General features: G+C 54.3%; 1 pseudogene across 1 annotated transcript in view; it reads right to left on the bottom strand.

Annotated features, from left to right (window-relative positions):
• Positions 1-5,840: 5,840 nt before the first annotated feature.
• Positions 5,841-17,739, bottom strand: part of LOC311175167 (olfactory receptor 14A16-like) — a 35,938-nt pseudogene continuing 24,039 nt past the window's right edge. Inside the window, exon 2 of the transcript in view lies at positions 5,841-6,479. The product of the transcript in view is annotated as an olfactory receptor 14A16-like (transcript). The remainder of the gene's footprint in view (positions 6,480-17,739) is intronic.

The following is a 17,739-nucleotide window of genomic DNA, read 5'->3' on the forward strand; positions in this document are numbered from 1 at the left end:
CTAAACACTTTCATTGTACATATGCAGTTTCAGTAAGAATTCATGGATATTTTGTTTTTATTATAGTACATCAAAGAGAATAGTCCTGTTAGAAACAAATCTGACATCTGGATTAATATTCACATCAACTGTCATTTTTAATCACAGATTCCTTTCCCAATAATGTGTCGATCTTTCCATCCTTGGCAGATTCAGGAGCAGATGCTCTTTGTCCTTTGAACAGAAATATGAATTTGTCTCAGAGGGAGGTGACCCATTACATTCATGAAGGTGAGGGATCCACTCAACGGTGCACCCTTTCCCTCCACTAGCATGGGGGTCCCTCAGTGGAGACACACACAGGAAAGAAGGAACTGAGACCCTAGAACTGCAGTCTGGTGACCCAAAGGCTCCCAAGGAGCGATCCCTTTTACCACAGCTTCACTCTACATAACTGTTGGTAATGTGTGAGTTCCAGAACATTTTTTCTAACACCAAATACATAGTTAAAATATGAGTGAGAATTCAGTTTATTTGAATTTCACACACTTGGAGGTTTGGTAAATGTTTGCAGTATTTTAGGAAACTACAGTTAATGGAATAATATGAGAATATAAATTTCTGGAAAAGGAGAATTTCTAATGCAAGAGTCTATGCTATATAAATGATGACATGTAAGCGTTAGAGGGGAAAAACAGAATGAATGTGGAGTTTCTTTTAGCTTGTGATATCTCACTTGTTGGTGTATTGGCCATTTATCAGTCTCCCCACAGACATTTTCAAGGTTTGGTTCCTCAGACTGTATACGATGGGATTAAAGGTGGGGGCACCATCGTGTAGAACATAGAAATAACCAGATCAGAGAGGGACTGGGTCATTGATGTTGGCTTCAGATAAGCAAAGCATCCAGTGGAGAGAAACAGCACCACAACCAGCGTGTGGGGAAGGCAGGTGGAATAGACTTTGGACTGACATTCTGTGAATGGGATCTTCCTGAGAGCAGAGAAGATGTGGACATAGGAAATTTTGATGAAAATAAAGTAGCAGATATTCAACACCACAGTTATGAGAATGGGTGCAAGTTTATTCATTTCATTTCCTGAGCAGGAAATAGCCAATAATTGGGGGATGTCACAGAAGAACTGGTGGATCACATTGGACCCACAGTAGGACAGAGAAGGTTCCAGCTATAAGCATGACAGAGATGATGCCCCCACCCAGCCAGGACACAGCTGTCAGCTGCATACACCTGTCTCTGCTCATGATGACCTCATAGTGCAGTGGGTGGCAGATGGCAGCATAGCAGTCAAGGCTCATCACTGTGAGTAGGTACAACTTTGTACCTACTGAAAGAATCAGCATAAATACCTGGAAGACACAGCCTGGGAAGGAGATGGAGGTGCCGTACATCAAAGAGTTGGCAATGGACTTGGGTCAGTGGTTGTGATGAGGCAGAGGTCCACCAAGGACAGACTCCTCAGGAAGAAGTACATGGGGGTGTGGAGGTGCCGGTCCAGGGTGGTGATGAGGATGATGAGCCCGTTCCCCAGCAGGGCTTACAGGTAGACCAGGGAGAAGACCAGAGAGTGCAGGAAGCCCATGGTCCCCTGGGTGGGGAACCCCAGGAGGATGAATTCTGTCATGATGGTGTGATTGGTCACCCCTGGAGCAATCATCTGTGTAAAAGAAGAAAGTGGGAAAAGCCTGGATCTTCCAATATTGAAAATATAAGGGTTTATCAATATAAGTTAAAAATGCAATGTATTTTCTACATACTTATTCCTTCTAGGCACATCTATGTATACAGTTTTATTCAACCAATTTTTTCCCTTCTAATGTGAATGTGAGGTTATTATATTCTCCAAATATGTCTGCCAGATTGGTGAGAGACTCAAATTTCATCTGTCCCCTACAAAACTTGAACACATTAGAACCTCTTTTCTGTCAACAAACCTCCCAGACTACGCACCCCGCCCCAGTCCCACTGTTCCTGCTCCTACCCAGGCTCCAGTATCTTTGCCAGCACACCTCCCAGACATTATCCAGGGCACAGCCCCAGAGGACACATGACCATGCCCAGCCACTCCCCACCCTGGAGAGCCTGTCCCTACTCCTTTAGCACAGCCCTGGTCTGGGGAGGCCCCACAGGGAGGGGTGTGCAGGGAGATGGGGTGAGTGGGTCCCTGTTTTCCTGCCTCCAGGACCCGACACTGTCCTTGAACTGAATGATCTGGGCTTGGTGTCCCCGTGTGGTGTGTCCTGATGCCTCCTCTGTCAGATTCCTGTCCCTGTGGCCTCACTGCTGCCTCCTAGTCCATCCCCTCGTCTCCTCATCTCTCTGCGCCTGACTCCCCACATCTGAGGACCCAGAGACCACGTTACCTGCAGAGTCTCCTACTGGGTCACACTCACACGTCCCTCCTGCAGGATGGGCTTGTCCACCCCCGGGTCCCTCCCGGCCCCTCTGTCTCCCTCAGACTCATGCACATCTGTGCAAGGAGAAGGCCACTACGGGGCTGAGCTGGATGGTTTGTGCATGTGGCTGTCCCTGCCGGTCCCAGAGCCCTGGGTCCCCCGTGTGTGGATTTGTTCCTCCCCCAGGCCCATGTGTGAGTGGGGATTTCTGGACAAGGGGCAGCCCTGCCCTCTCTACCGTCCCCAATCTCACCCTCTTCCCCCCTCTGTGAAGTGATGGATGGGCAGGCCCTGGGCAGGCAGGATTTTTGAGGAGAATACAGGAAATAACTTTGTGGATATACATTAGTTTAAACAATCCAATACTATTTAATTACAAAACAAATTAGGATACAATTTGGTCTAGTTGTATAAATCATTTGATTACTTTAAATGTAATGGTGAAATATGTTTTGCATAGATCTCTTCCTTACTAAAAATAAAAAAAAAACAAAAAACAACAACAACAAAAAAACTGTTACTCTGCCTTTTTCAATATTACTAACAATCCTTGAGTGACGGAGTTGGAGAAAAACCCCAAGTCCAGGTCCATAAATAGTCAGATATCCCTGCCACATGCACTTCATTGTCAGAGCCATGAAACTCTCCCCAAAGTTGCTGTAAACAGTTATTGAATCTCTACTTGACATATAGGTCATAAGATTTAAGGACAAAATGACATAATATTCTGATTTTTAACAATTAGTATTATTTTAATATCATATTAAGTTTAGCATCCCTCACATTAATTGCATCAAATGTATTGATTGTATTTGACACTGAACACACACGGACACACTGTGCTGAGTGCACTACCACAGTGATGACGTGATGTTAGATGTATTGTAAGTCATGATCTACTTTATGATGATGCTATAAAACATCATAGTACTTGGAACAGTTAAAATGAAATAGTTATTTTCTCCCAGTGAAATTCATCCCAGGAGAATATGGAATTGTGAAATAAGCAACTTGTGCATCTTAAGAATTTATTAGTTTCATTATTTGTAAAATAAGATTTTAACTGCTATGCTCTCTCCAATGTAAAAAGAAGTTTGAAATCTAAAATCTTTCAAGTGTGAGTGGATTCTTCTCTGCAAATAGCTGGGGGAAGATACCTGACGTCTGGGGGGAAAGTTCCCGCTGCCGTGTCCTGTCTCTCTCCTGAGGTTGTGGCCATGGTGGGACAGAGGGTGTCCCAACCTCCTACTCCATGTTCGGGGCTCATGGGGTTGCCTCTGAGCACTCACAGGATGTTCCACCCCATCCTGCGCCACCTCATGGACAGAGCAGGGCCTTAGGCCTGGGCTATTTGAGCTCTGGAGCTGGTGTTCGTGTGTTGGACACTGTCCAGATTCAGCACTGAGGGACCCTCCTCTAGAGGGACAAGCACCCTTTTTCAGGTCACTGTCTTAATTGGCGTCATCCTGTAGCACATAAAGTGGGTAATTGGTGCACTGAGTGTGCCAGAGGCAGTTTTGTTAGTGGTTTACACCTCAGTGGAAAGGAATGTAATTCATCCCCTTTCAGGTTCCACCACCATCAACTGAGCCTACTATGGGGCACCCGGGTGTGGCCACGTCGTCAAAGCCACAGATGAGCCCAATTCACAGGAATCTGGAAAGTCTCTGCCTCCCCCCTGTGCACCATCCTGGGGCCTGGCAGGTGGGGGTTGGACGAGGGACTTGTAGGGGCAGGAGGGGGAGGGAGGTGGAAAACCAGGATGAAATCCCCCAGGAGCAAGAAGGAGAAGCACCTGGATCTTCTGACACAAGAATTTGTTTGTGTGACTCAGAATTTGTTTATTTAAAAATGACATTTACTCTCAGCACCTATAACTCTGTCATCACATTTGAACTGTTGTCGTGTGTGAGGGAAGCTTGTGTTTATCTTCCACTGTGGGTCAGTCCCGGGGCATAGCTGTCCGGCATTTCCATGGGGTGGTCTGTGTCTGGTGCTCTGACACAGCAGATTGGGGGACCCTCTCGCAGCTGTGGGTCTCCCCCAGAGTCCTCATAGGGCCCACCAGGTCAGGCACAGGCAACGGGGTGGGGGTACTGACTGAGGAGACAGGGGATGAGAGTCCCTGGCCAAAACGCTGTCCTGCCCGTGTCCACAGCGTCCGCCAGGCCCAGCACACAGCTGTCCAGCAAGATGGCGCCTCCCTGAGGGAGGTGGAGCCGGAGGACCAGGATGGGTGAGGTTGGGGGTGCACATGGGTGCTGACTCCAGGCCCTGTGGCAGCCCCGGCTCATGGACCCCTGAAGGCCTGTCCACCCTCTTCTGGGCCGCCCGCTCTGAGGCCACGTGCCACCCAGCGGTTCCTGAAGGATGTACGCCTGCGCCTGTGGGGGTCGTGGGGTTGGGCTGGCCCCACAGACCAGGGTGGGATGCAGTGTCCACCCAGCCCTGTGTCCACTGCAGGCGGTGAGCAGCTCTGCTGTGTCTGTGAACTGAGGCTGGACCCGCCCACCCACAACCCACTTGCCTGGGCCTTCCTCTCATTTCCCTGAAACCCCAACTGCTGGTGCCAGAGTCCCCAGGACCAGCTCCCAGGGGACGGACTGTGCTGCTCAGCTGGGCAGAGGGCCACTGGGGAACCTGTTGGGCAAGCCGTGCCCAGGCCACTGTCACATTTCCAGGTCTGATTGATGCCCCCGGATTTGGGCAATGGACAGTTAGTGCTTGGCCCGCAAAGGACAGAGAGGACACCTGCTCCCCGGCCTGGGTGGACACAGCTGCCCATGGGAGGGGCGGATCCCCCTGAGGGACCCTGAGTCTATGGGGTAAAAAGCTGCCCCACTGCTCACCAGAGACAGGAATTTTGGTACAAGGAGAGACCCTTCATCCTGGGACAACAGCCATGTCAAAGGGGCCCACAGGCACTAGAGGGTGTGGAGAAAAGGCCCTATCGCATGGCTGGGGGGACAGAGAAACTATGCAGAGCAACCACCTTGGCTTAAAATTCCAGGATGGATCAAGCAGTGGGTCACACGCGGGCACAGGCAGCAGGACTCTCACAGCTCTGCCACCATCACAGCGGTGTCATCCCCAGCAGGCCCGCTTGGACCAAGGACCAAGGACCAGATGGTGGCACATCCACACCCGGGCGGGCACGGACAGGGCGAGGGCAGGGCCATGCAAAATGAGGGAGTTTTAGAAAGAACACAGCAAGGCAAGTCAGTCATGGACACACAATCAGGGGGCGGGAGAAAACAGGCATTTGAGCAGGGAAACACTTGAAAAGTCTTGGGGAACAACCCCTTGAGGCTCTGAGAGAGAGGGGAGGGCACAGGGACAAAGGAGGGGCTGGTGTCCCTGTGACACAACCACCTGTGAGGGTGGCTGGAGGACCCGGGCGTGCACTTGTAGAAAGTCTCTGTGACTGAGGGAAAGAAGGTTGAGCTTTACTTGCTGGTGTAACGGCCCTTCACCAGTCTCCCCACAGCTGACTTCATGGCTTCATTCCTCAGACTGTATATGATGGGATTAAAGGTAGGAGGCACCACAGTGTAGAATATAGAAATGACCACGTCAGACAAGGACGGGGTCCCTGAGGTCGGCTTCAGATAAGCAAAGCATCCAGTGGAGAGAAACAGCACCACAACCAGCAGGTGGGGAAGGCAGGTGGAGTAGACTTTGGTCTTCCCTTCTGTGGATGGGAACTTCCTGACAGCAGAGAAGATGTGGACATAGGAAATGATGATGAAAATGAAGCAGGACATATCCAATGTCATACAAATAAAAAGGGGGACAAGTTCACTCATCACATTTTCTGAGGAGGAAATAGCCAATAACTGGGGGATGTCACAGAAGAACTGGTGGACCACGTTGGACCCACAGTAGGACAAGGAGAAGGTTCCAGCTGTGAGCATCACAGAGATGAAACACCCACCCAGCCAGGACACAGCTGTCAGCTGCACACACCTGTCCCTGCTCATGAGGACCTCATAGTGCAGGGGGTGGCAGATGGCAGCATAGCGGTCAACGCTCATCACCGTGAGCAGGTGAAGCCCTGCAGCTGCTCAAATAACCATCATGAAGACCTGGAGGACACAGCCCGGAAGGAGATGGAGCTGCTGTGCCTCAGAGAGTTGGCAATGGACTTGGGGACCGTGGCTGAGATGACGTCTGAGGACAGACTCCTCAGGAAGAAGTACATGGGGGTGTGGAGGTGCCGGTCCAGGGTGGTGATGAGGACGATGAGCCCGTTCCCCAGCAGGGCGCACAGGTAGACCAGGGAGAAGAGCAGCGGGTTCAAGAAGCCCATGGTCCCCTGGGTGGGGAACCCCAGGAGCACAAATTCTGTCACGGCCGTGAGATTGTCCACCGTCACTCATGGAGTCATTTTCTGTATCTTGAAAAAAAAAAAAAGAATAAGTAAATATTGTCATATCTTCAATATTGTCATAAAATGAGTTATCAGCATAAGATAATGATTCAGTTTACTCACCGGTGATTACTCCTTATTTCCTTATTGGTCCTACAGAATCTAGTACCCTCATGTGCATGTGCTGCTGTGTTCAAACTTTCATTTCCATCTCCTGTGAGGGGACATGATCACACTGTCCAAACAAGTCCTGAAAATTGATGAAGGCTTGAAGATTTCCACTGACCCAACAGAACTTTAAGAATTACAATTTCAAACCTCTCAACAAACCTGACTGACTGTCCCTCCCAAGTGCCCCAGTCATGTGGCTCCCCCTCCAGCCCAGGCCCCAGTGTCTCCGCCCAGCACACCTCCCAGAGGTTGGCCAGGGCGCAGCCCCAGAGGACACGTGACCATGCCCAGCCCCTCCCCACCCTGGAGAGCCTGTCCCTGCTCCTCCAGCACAGCCCTGGTCTGGGGAGGCCCCACAAGTACTGGTGTGCAGGGAGATGGGGTGTGCGGGTCCCTGTTTTCCTGCTCTCCAGGACCCGACACTGTCCTGGAACTGAATGATCTGTGCTCAGCATCCCCGTGCGGCGTGTCCTGATGCCTCCTCTGTCAGCCTCACTGCTGCCTCCTGGTCCCTCCCCTGGTCTCCTCATCTCTCTGCCCCTGACTCCCCACATCTGAGGACCCAGAGACCACGTTTTCCGCAGAGTCTCCTCCTAGGTCACACCAACACGTCCCTCCAGCAGGATGGGCTCATCCACCCCGGGACCCTCCTGGCCCCTCTGTCCCCCTCAGACTCATGCACGTCTGTGCAGGGAGGAGGCTGCTCTGGGGCTCAGCCAGATGGTCTGTGCGTGTGGCTGTCCCTGCCGGTCCCAGGGCCCCAGGTACCCCGTGTGCGGGTTTGTTCCTCCCCCCAGGCCTGAACGTGAGTGGGGACGTCTGGACATGGGGCAGCCCTGCCCGCTCTCCTCCTCCCCCCCAATCTCAACCTCTCCCCCCTCTGTGAGTGACAGAGGGGAAGGCCCTGGGGAGGGAAATACAGTGGTGGGCAGAAATTTAAAAAATCAGTAGAAACTAGAATATAAATGAAAATACCAGGTGGTCATAGGTGGAGACATCTCTTGAATGGTTTAGAATAATATTTGTAATGATGAAATCATTTTATCCAGTTAAGGTAGGATTTTTAGGAGAATGTGGTGATATGAATGTATTGTAAGAGATTAGAGAATCAATTACAGCTATTATAATGAAAACAAGAAAATATAAGTTTTGGACCTATTGTATCCTATTAAAAACTTATTCAGTGATTTATAATACATATTTATATTCATATTGTATAAAATTAGATTTTCTATTTTTCTGTTGCTGTGGAGTTAAAATAAAAACAATATCACATGCATAATAGACCGATTTCCAGATGTTCTATCATTATATTGTGAAGGAAATAGAAAGATCAACATAGATCCCGGGAAAAGGTCATGAATTTCTGTCTGACACACCTACTTTTCATAATAGTTTAGGGATGAACGTGTGTCGCTTTCCCTTTTTAAATAATTAGTATTATTTTAAATTTCCCCTGGAGTCTCTACTATTTCTTAAATAATCCCATAAATGTGATTTTTTTTAAATCAATTTAATTTTGCTTACAAGAGCTGGGGTGCAGGCCAGAGTTGTGGGGGGGAGAGAGGACTCACCAGAGACAGAGCGGGGAGCAGATCAGGCAGACTGTGAAACCCACTGCTGAGGGGAGCAGAGGGGAGACAGGAGAGGTTTGCTGCTCCCTGTGGGAAGCTCCCTGGCCGGGCATAAAACTCTTGCTGCAGAGGCTGCAGGTAGTTTCACAGTGCTGAGACTTAACCCCTTGCACCACCAGGGAGGCCCCCATAAAATGTGATTTTATCAAACACTAAACACTTTCAACTCAGAGTTCTAAATGCTGAAATATCATAGCTTTGATGCAACAATTCTCAAATACACCACCTGAAAATAAAAAAAAAAAAATGTATTTTCTCTCTTAGAAACTCTCCCAGAACGACATGGCACTCTGGAACGGAACTGTTTGTACACCTTAGAATTTATTAATTGTAATTTATAAGATGAATATTTCAACTGCTGTTATTCTGAAATACAGAATGCATTGGGAAGTGACACCGGGTTGTAAAACATGTTACCTCAAAAGAGAACAAATAAAATTCCCTCTGGTAGGACAACAAAGTTAGTCCGCTGTTCCCAGGGAAAGCCTGACTCTGTGAGACGCAGCTCAGTGGAACAGACACTGACACTGAACAGAGAACATGAATCACGCGGTAGCGCCCTCGCCTTACCCGACCCGCACGTCCAGGCTGGCGGCGCCTGCGGCCCAGCAGCGGCGCCCACGAAGCTCGCCCTCCGGAGCCGGGAGGGGACGCGGACCCCCGGACGGCTGGTCCTGCTGCCCGCGAGGCGCTGCCTCTGCCTTCTGGTCCGGCCTCGGCTCCCGAACTGCAGCGGGCAGGGCGCTCCGTGTCCACGGCCCAGCCCTGACATGTCCACGCCCTCTGCGGGGGCTTCTCCGGGGCCCCAGTGTCCTAGTCCCCATGGACTTCTCAGCGACGCCCGGTAATGAGCCTCCCGGGTCAGCGGCACCGTCGGGGGTCCTTGGGGACCCCGCAAGCAGGACCTGCCCCCTCAGCCCCATCAGTGACCATAACCACCACGGGGCGGGGTGTGGCCCCACCAGAGCCACAGACGAGCCCGGTCCACAGGGGGCTGGAAAGAAAGTCCCCACCACCCCCGTGTGTCCCCCTGGGGTCCTGGGGGTTAGGAGGAGGGAACAGATAGAAGGAGGGAGCACGGGAGGAGGGGGGAGAGACAGGAGGGCAGCAGAGCCAGAGGGCAGTGGGATGGAGCTGGGCCCGACCGGGGATGTTCCTGTCCCTGCAGAACCCTATGTCCCCTGCGCGGAGCCAAGCTTTGCCGGGCTGTGGCTCCCCTTGGCCAGGCGGCCTGCGAGCACCCCCCGGGTGGCCGCGGCAGGGCTCTCCCTGGGCTGGTGTCGCGTCAGGGCCACAGGCATCTGGATGGGGCTTACTTGTGGCCCCGTGTGGGGCTCGCCCAGGAGCTGTCTGGACTCCAGAGACACTTGCTGGCCGGGTGGGGACAGGCCCCAGGTGGGGAAAGGCCCCAGGTGGGGTCGTGGCCATCGGTACCGTGTCCTTCATGGTCGTCGAGGGACGGCGGACGTAAGAGAGGACCTTGTCGGGGTGGCTCCTGAACCCCAGTGAGCCCTGAGCCACAGTGACCCCTGCAGCCCCAACCTCTGAACCCCAGTGACCCCTGCACTCCAATGACCCATGGATTCCGGTGACCCATGGACCCCAGTGGCCCCAGACAGCCCAATCAGGCCCTTCACTCCCTTCCCCCATTCCCCCTCCTGCAGGCTCCTCACCAAGGTCCCCTTGCCAGGGTGAGGCGACAGGACCAGGCTGGTCAACAGCAGAGCCGGACCCAGTGCTCTGAGCACAGAGCCTGCACCCCAGCCCTGCCCCATCACCCTTTCTCCAGATTTGTCCTCTGGGATGCCCCTGGGGGGCACTGCGGTGACACAGTTGAGGGTGGCCCCACGACCACCAAACTGGTGTGAGTTTTTTCTCCACATCTTCGCCAACATTTTTTGTTGCTAGTTTTTTGAATATGTGCCATTCTCACTGGTGTGAGATGGTGTCTCATGGTAGTTCTGATTTGCATTTCCCTGGTTACAGGTGATGTTGAACATTGTTTCATTTGCCTGTTGGCCATTTGCATCTCCACTTCAGAGAAGTTTCTTATTAGCACTTCTGCCCATTTTTTGACTGGATTATTTTCTTTGTTTTTGTTGAGTTTCTTCAGCTCTTTGTAGATTTTTGTGATCAGTCCATTATCATTAGTGTTGTGTGCAAAAATGTTCTCCCAGTGGTTGGGGTTTCTCTTTGTTTTGGTTATTGTCTCTTTTGCTGTGCAGACGCTCTTCAATTGGATGTAGTCCCAGCTGTTGATTTTTGCCTTCACTATCACTGCTTTGGGTGATGAGTCCTTAAAGATGTTGCTGAGGTGCATGTCATGTAGTGTTTCGCCTATATTTCCTTCTATGTATTTTATGGTTTCAGGTCCTATGTCTAGTTCTTTAATCCATTTTGAGTTGGTTTTTGTGCATGGTGTGAGGTAGTAGTCAAGCTTCATTCTTTTGCATGGAGTGACCCAGTTTTCCCAGCACCATTTATTGAACAAACTTTATTTGCTCCAGTGCATAGTCTTTGCTCCTTTGTCAAAGATTAGTTGACCATACATCTGGATTTTCTATTTGGTTCCATTGATTCATGTGTATGTTCTGGTTCCAATGCCATGCAGTTTTGATTATTATGGTTTTGTAGTATAGTTTGAAATCTGGGGGGTGATGCCTCCATTCCCTTATTTATTTTATTTTATAAGGAGAGCTTTTTTCTCTTTTCTTCAGGAGAGTTTTGGCTATTCAGGGTTTTTGGTGGTGCCATATGAATTTCATCAGTATTTGTGCTATTTCTTTGAAGAATGACAATGAAATTTTTTATTGGAATAGCACTGAATCTGTAAATTGCTTTTGAAAGGATGGCTATTTTGATAATGGTAATTCTTCCAATCCGTGAGCAGTGGGTATCTTTCCATTTCTTTGTGTCTTCTTCTATTTCTTTTAACAGTGTTTTATAGTTTTCTTTGTATAGGTCCTTTGCCTCTTTTTTTAGGTTTATTCCCAGATGTTTGATTTTTTTTTTCAATAATAAAAGCGATGGTTTTCTTGATTTCTTCTTCAGATTTAATGTTTGTGTATAGGAAGGCTACTGATTTTTGCGTGTTGGTTTTGTACTCTACTACTTTACTAAACTGATTGATTAGTTTAATTACTTTTTCTGTGGAGTTTTTGGGGTTCTCTTAGTATCATATCATCTGCAAATAGTGATTGTTTGACTTCTTCTTTTCCTATTTGGATTCCTTTTATGTCTTTTTCCTGTCCTATTGCTCTGGCTAGGACTTCCAGTATTATGTTGAAAAGCAGTGGTGAGAGTGGACATCTTTGTCTTGTTCCAGATCTTAATGGAAATGCTTTCAGCTTTTCACCATTGAAAAGGGGAGGATGATAGTGGCTATGGGCTTGTCATATATGGCCTTTATGATGTTGAGGTATGTTCCTTGCATCCCGAGAATTTCAATGGCCTTTATCATGAATGGGTGTTGTACTTTGTCAAAAGCTTTCTCAGCATATATTGATATTATCATATGATTTTTATGTTTCTTTTTGCTGATGTGTTGGAATACATTGATTGATTTTCAGATGTTGAACCATCCTTGTGTCCCCAGAATAAATGCTACTTGGCCGTGGTGAATTATCTTATGGATGCACTGTTGGAATGTGATAGCTAAGTTTTCATTAAAGATTTTTGAATCAGTGTTCATTAGACAGATTGGTCTGTAGTTTTCATTTTTGTGTTGTCCTTGTTTGGTTTTGGTATTACGGGACCGTCTTCTCCCATGGGGGAACGGGGCCCTCTTCCCCCTCGGGGGAAAGGCAAATCGTCCTCCCGGGGCACACCTGCACCCTCCTCCAGCACTCACAGCCCCAGCGGCCGGCCGTGCATCCGAAGTCGCCCTCGAAGTAGGGGCGGGGTCACTGTCAGGGGATGGCACCCACCTGTAAGGCACAGACGGGCGGCGACCGCGGCCTCTTCCAAAACTGAAGGCAGACAGGCCGGCGCGGAAAGCCCCGGGCTAGCCAGCACCACTCAAAATGGAAGTGTCCTCACCTGGACCAGCAGGGCTAATGATCTCCAGGCTCTGCCCCCGACCGAAGCCTGACCCCGCCCACCCGTCTCTGTGTGCACAGACATGCACTTCCTAGGGCCCCGTTACGGGGCGCTGGAGAGCGGGATCGGGGACCCTCTGCCCCATGGGGGTAGGGGGACCTCTGCACCCATGGGGGTAAGGGACCGTCTTCCCCCGTGGGAGATCGGGGCCCACTTCCCCCTCGGGTGAATGGCGAATCTTCCTCCCGGGGCACTCCTGCAGCATCCTCCCGCATTCACAGCCCCAGGGGCCGGCCGTGCGCCCGAATTGCCCTAGACGGAGGGTGGGGTCACTGTCAGGGGAAAGCACCCCGTGTAAGCAAAGGACAAGCGGCGACCGCGGCCTCGTCCAAAACTACGGGCAGACAGGCCGGGCCGGAAAGCCCCAGGCAAGCCAACACCACTCAAAGGGGAATATTACTCACCTGGCCCGGCAGCGCTGATGAGCCCCTGGCTCCGCCCCCGTTGGAGCCTGACCCCCGCCCACCCGTCTGCGCATGTGCAAAGGTGCAGTTCTCAGGGCCGAAGGCAGGGCGTGCTGGTGAGCGGGGGTGTGGTTCGGGGACTCTCAGCCCCCTTGGGCTTGGGGGACCTCTACCCCCATGGGGAATAAGGACCCACTTCCCCCTCGGGGGTATGGTCAATCTGCTCCCTAGGGGACATGTGCACCCTCCTCTAGCACTCACACCCCCAGGGGCCGGACACGCTCCCGAACACGCCCTAGACGGAGGGCCGACGACACTGACAGGGGAGGGCACCCCCTGTAAGCCACGGACAAGCGGCGACCGCGGCCTCCTCCAAAACTGCAGGCAGACAGGCCAGCACGGAAAGCCTGGGACTAGCCAGCACCACTCAAAGGGGAAGAGAGCTCACCTGGCCCAACAGAGCTGATGAGCACCCGGCTCCGCCCCCGGCCGGAATCTGACCCCGCCCACCCGTCTCTGCGTACACACAGGTGCACTTCCTAGGTCCGACGCGAGGGGGCGCTGGAGAGGGGGTTCAAGGACCCTCCGCCACACGGGGTAGGGGAACCTCTTCCCCTATCGGGGTACGGGATCATCTTCCACCGTGGGGGAACTGGGCCCTATTACCCCGAGGGGGAAAGGCAAATCATCCTCCCGGGGCACACCTGCAGCATCCTCCCGTACTCACAGCCCCAAGGGCCGGCCGTGCGCCCGAAGTCGCCCTAGACAGAGGGGCGGGGTCACTGTCAGGGGAGGGCACCCCCTGTAAGCCACGGACAAGCGGCGACCGTGGCCTCTTCCAAAACTCCAGATAGACAGGCCGGCGCGGAAAGCCCCGGTCTAGCCAGCACCACTCAAAAGGGAAGCGTCCTCACCTGGCCCAGCAGTGCTGATGAGACATTGGCTCCGCCCCCAGTCGGAGCCAAACCCCGCCCACCGTCTCTTCAAGCACACAGGTGCACTTACTAGGTCCTCCGCGAGGGGGCGCTGGTGGGGGGTTCGGGGACCCTCCGCCCCTACGGGGTTAAGGGGACCTCTGTACCATGGGAAACGGGACCGTCTTCACCCATGGGGGAACGGGGCCCTCTTCCCCCTTGGGGGAAATGCAAATCATCCTCCCGGGGCACACCTGCATCCTCCTCCAGCACTCACAACCACAGGGGCCGGCCGTGCGCCCGAAGTCGCCCTAGAAGGAGGGGCAGGTTCACTGTCAGGGGAGGGCACCCCCCTGTAAGGCACAGACGAGCGGCAACCGCAGCCACTTCCAAAACTGCAGGCAGACAGGCCAGCGCGGAAAGCCTTGGACTAGCCAGCACCACTCAAAGGGGAAGAGCCCTCACCTGGCCCAGCAGAGCTGATGAGCACCCGGCTCTGCCCCAGGCTGGAGCCTGACCCCGCCCACCCGTGTCTCCTACACACAGGTGCACTTCCTAGGTCCGCCGCGAGGGGGCGCTGGTGAGGGGGGTTCAGGGACCCTCCGCCACACGGGGTAGGGGAACCTTTTCCCCCATGGGGGTACGGGAACGTCTTCCCCCGTGGGGGAACTGGGCCCTATTCCCCCGAGGGGGAACGGCGAATATTCCTCCAGGGCCACTCCTGCAGCATCCTCCCATACTCACAGCCCCAGGGGCCGGTCGTGCGCCCGAAGTCGCCCTAGACGGAGGGGCGGGGTCACTGTCAGGGGAGGGCACCCCCTGTAAGCCACGGACAAGCGGCGACCGTGGCCTCTTCTAAAACTGCAGGCAGACAGGCCGGCGCGGAAAGCCCCGGGCTAGCCAGCACCACTCAAAGGGGAAGCGTCCTCACCTGGACCAGCAGTGCTGATGATCTCCAGGCTCCGCCCCTGACCGGAGCCTGACCACGCCCACCCATCTCTGCGTGCACACAGATGCACTTCATAGGGCCGCCGCTAGGGGGCGCTGGTGAGGGGGATCGGGGACCCTCTGCCCCACGGGGGTAGGGGGACCTCTGCACCCATGGGGGTAAGGGACCATCTTCCCCGTGGGGGATCGGGGCCCACTTCCCCCTCGGGGGAACGGCAAATCTTCCTCCCTGGGCACGCCTGCAGCATTCTCCAGCACTCACAGCCCCAGGCGCCGGCCATGCGCCCTAAGTCGCCCTAGACGGAGGGGCGGGGTCTCTGTCAGGGGAGGGCAGCCCGTGTAAGCCACGGACAAGTGGCGACCGCGGCCTCCTCCAAAACTGCAGGCAGACAGGCCGGCCCGGAAAGCCGCGGCCAACCCAGCACTATTCAAAGGGGAAGGGTCTTCACCTGGCCCAGCAGAGCTGAGGAGCCCCAGGCTCCGCCCACTGCCGGAGACTGACCCCGACCACAGGACTCTGCATGCGCAAACGTGCATTTCCTAGGGCCGCCGCTAGGGGGCGCTGGCGAGGGGCTTTGGGGACCCTCAGCACCCACGGAGTTAGGGGGACCTCTCCACTCATGGGGGTACGGGACCGCCTTCCCCCATTGGGGTACGCATACCTCTTCCCCCGCGGGGGAACGGCAAATCTTCCCCTGGGGCACACTGCACCCTCCTCCCGATCTCACAACCCCAGTGGAAGGTCACGTGGCTGAGACGCCCAAGAAGAAGGGGCGGGGACACGGTCAGGGGAGTGCATCCCCTGTATGCCACAGACAAGCCACGTCGGCGGTCTCTTCCAAAGCTGCAGGCAGACAGGCCGGCGCGGAAAGCCCCGGGAAACCCAGCACCACTCAAAGGGGTCCTCAGCTGGCCCAGCAGCGCTGAGGAGCCCAAGGCTCTGCCCCCGGCCAGAGCCTGAACTCGCCCACCAGACTCTGCATGGGCAAAGGTTCACTTCCTAGGGCCGCCGTTAGGGGGCTTCGGCGAGGGTGTTTCGGGGACCCATATCCCCCTCGAGGTTAGGGGGACCTCTGCACCCAAGGGGGTACGGGACCTCCTTTCCCCATGGGGGAACGGGGCCCTCTTCCCCCTCGGGGGAATGGCAAATCTTCCTCCCGAGGCACACCTGCACAATCCTCATGCACTCACACCCCCAACGGCAAGCCATTAGGCAAATGGATTCCGGGACCCTCTATCCTATGGGGTTAGGGGGACCTCTCCAATGGAAAATCTTCCTCCTGGGGAAACCTGCTCCTTCCTAGTGCACTCACACCCCCAGCGGCAGGTCGTGCGCCCTAGACACACTACACGGATGGGCAGGGTAACTGTAGGGGTGGGCTCCCCCTGTAAGGCACAGACAGCGGCGACCGCGGCCTCTTCCAAAGATGCAGGGAGAGGGGCTGGCGTGGAAATCCCCGGCCAACCCATTGCCACTCAAAGGGGAATGGTCCTCAACAGGCCGAGCAGTGCTGAGGAGACCCAGATCCGCCTGCGGCCAAAGCCTGACCCCGCCCACCCTACTCCTCATGCGCAAAGGTGCACTTCCTAGGACCGCCGCTAGGGGGCGCTGGCGAGGGGTTTAGGGGACCCTCAGCCCCCACGGGGGTACGGGGACCTCTGCACCCATGGGGGTGCTGGACCTCTTCACCCATGGTGGAACGGGGCCCTCTTCCCCCTACGGGGAAACGGAAATCTTCTCGTGGCACACCTGCACCACCCTCCCGCACTGACACCCCCAGCGGCAGGCTGAGTGCCCGAAGACGCCCTAGGTGGAGGGGCGGGGTCACTGTCAGGGGATGGCACCCCCTGTAAGCCACAGACAAGCGGCGACAGCGGCCTCTTCCAAAGCTGCAGGCAGACTGGCAGGCGCAGAAAACCCCGGGAAACCCAGAACCTCTCAAAGTGGAAGAGTCCTCCCCTGGCCCAGCAGCGGTGATGAGCCCAAGTCTCCACCCCGGCCGGAGCCTAACCCCGCCCACCCAACTGTGCATGCGCAAAGGTGCACTTCCTAGGGCCGCCGCTAGGGGAAACTGGTGATGGGGTTCAGGGACCCTCACGCCCAGGGGGTTAGTGGGACCACTGCACCCATCGGGGTACGGGACCTCATTCCCCCATGGGGGAACGGGGCCCTCTTGCCCCTCAGGGGAACGGCAAATTTTCCTCCCGGGGCACGCCTGCACATTCTTCCCGCACTCAACACACAGCGGCAGGCCGTGTGCCCGAAGACCCCCTAGAAGAAGGGGGCAGTCACAGTCAGGGAAGGGCATCCCCTGTAAGCCACAAAAAAGCCACGAAGGAGGCCTCTTTCAAAGCTGCAGGCAGACAGTCCGGCGAGGAAAGCCCAAGCAACCCAGCACAACTCAAAGGGGAAGAGTCCTCACTTGGCCCAGCAGAGCTGATGAGCACCCGGCTCCTCCACTGGCCAGAGCCTGACCCAGCCAACCCGACTCTGCATGTGCAAATGTGCACTTCCAAGGGCCGCCGATAGGCGGCGCTGGTGTGGAGGCCCAGGAACCCGCAGCTCCCACAGGGGAAGGGGGACATCTGCACCCATGGGGTTACGGGACTCTCTTCCCCCTCAGGGGAACAGAAAATCTTCCTCATGGGGCACACCTGCACCCTCCTCCCCCAATCACAACCCCAGCGTCCGGCCCTTCAGCAAGGGTGTTCGGGGACCCACAGCCCCCACGGGATTATGGGGACCTCTGCACCCATGGGGGTACGGGACCTCTTTCCCCCATGGGGGAACGGGGCCTATTCCCCCT

Source organism: Talpa europaea, assembly GCF_964194135.1.
Source record: "Talpa europaea genome assembly, chromosome: 8".
NCBI lineage: Eukaryota > Metazoa > Chordata > Mammalia > Eulipotyphla > Talpidae > Talpa > Talpa europaea.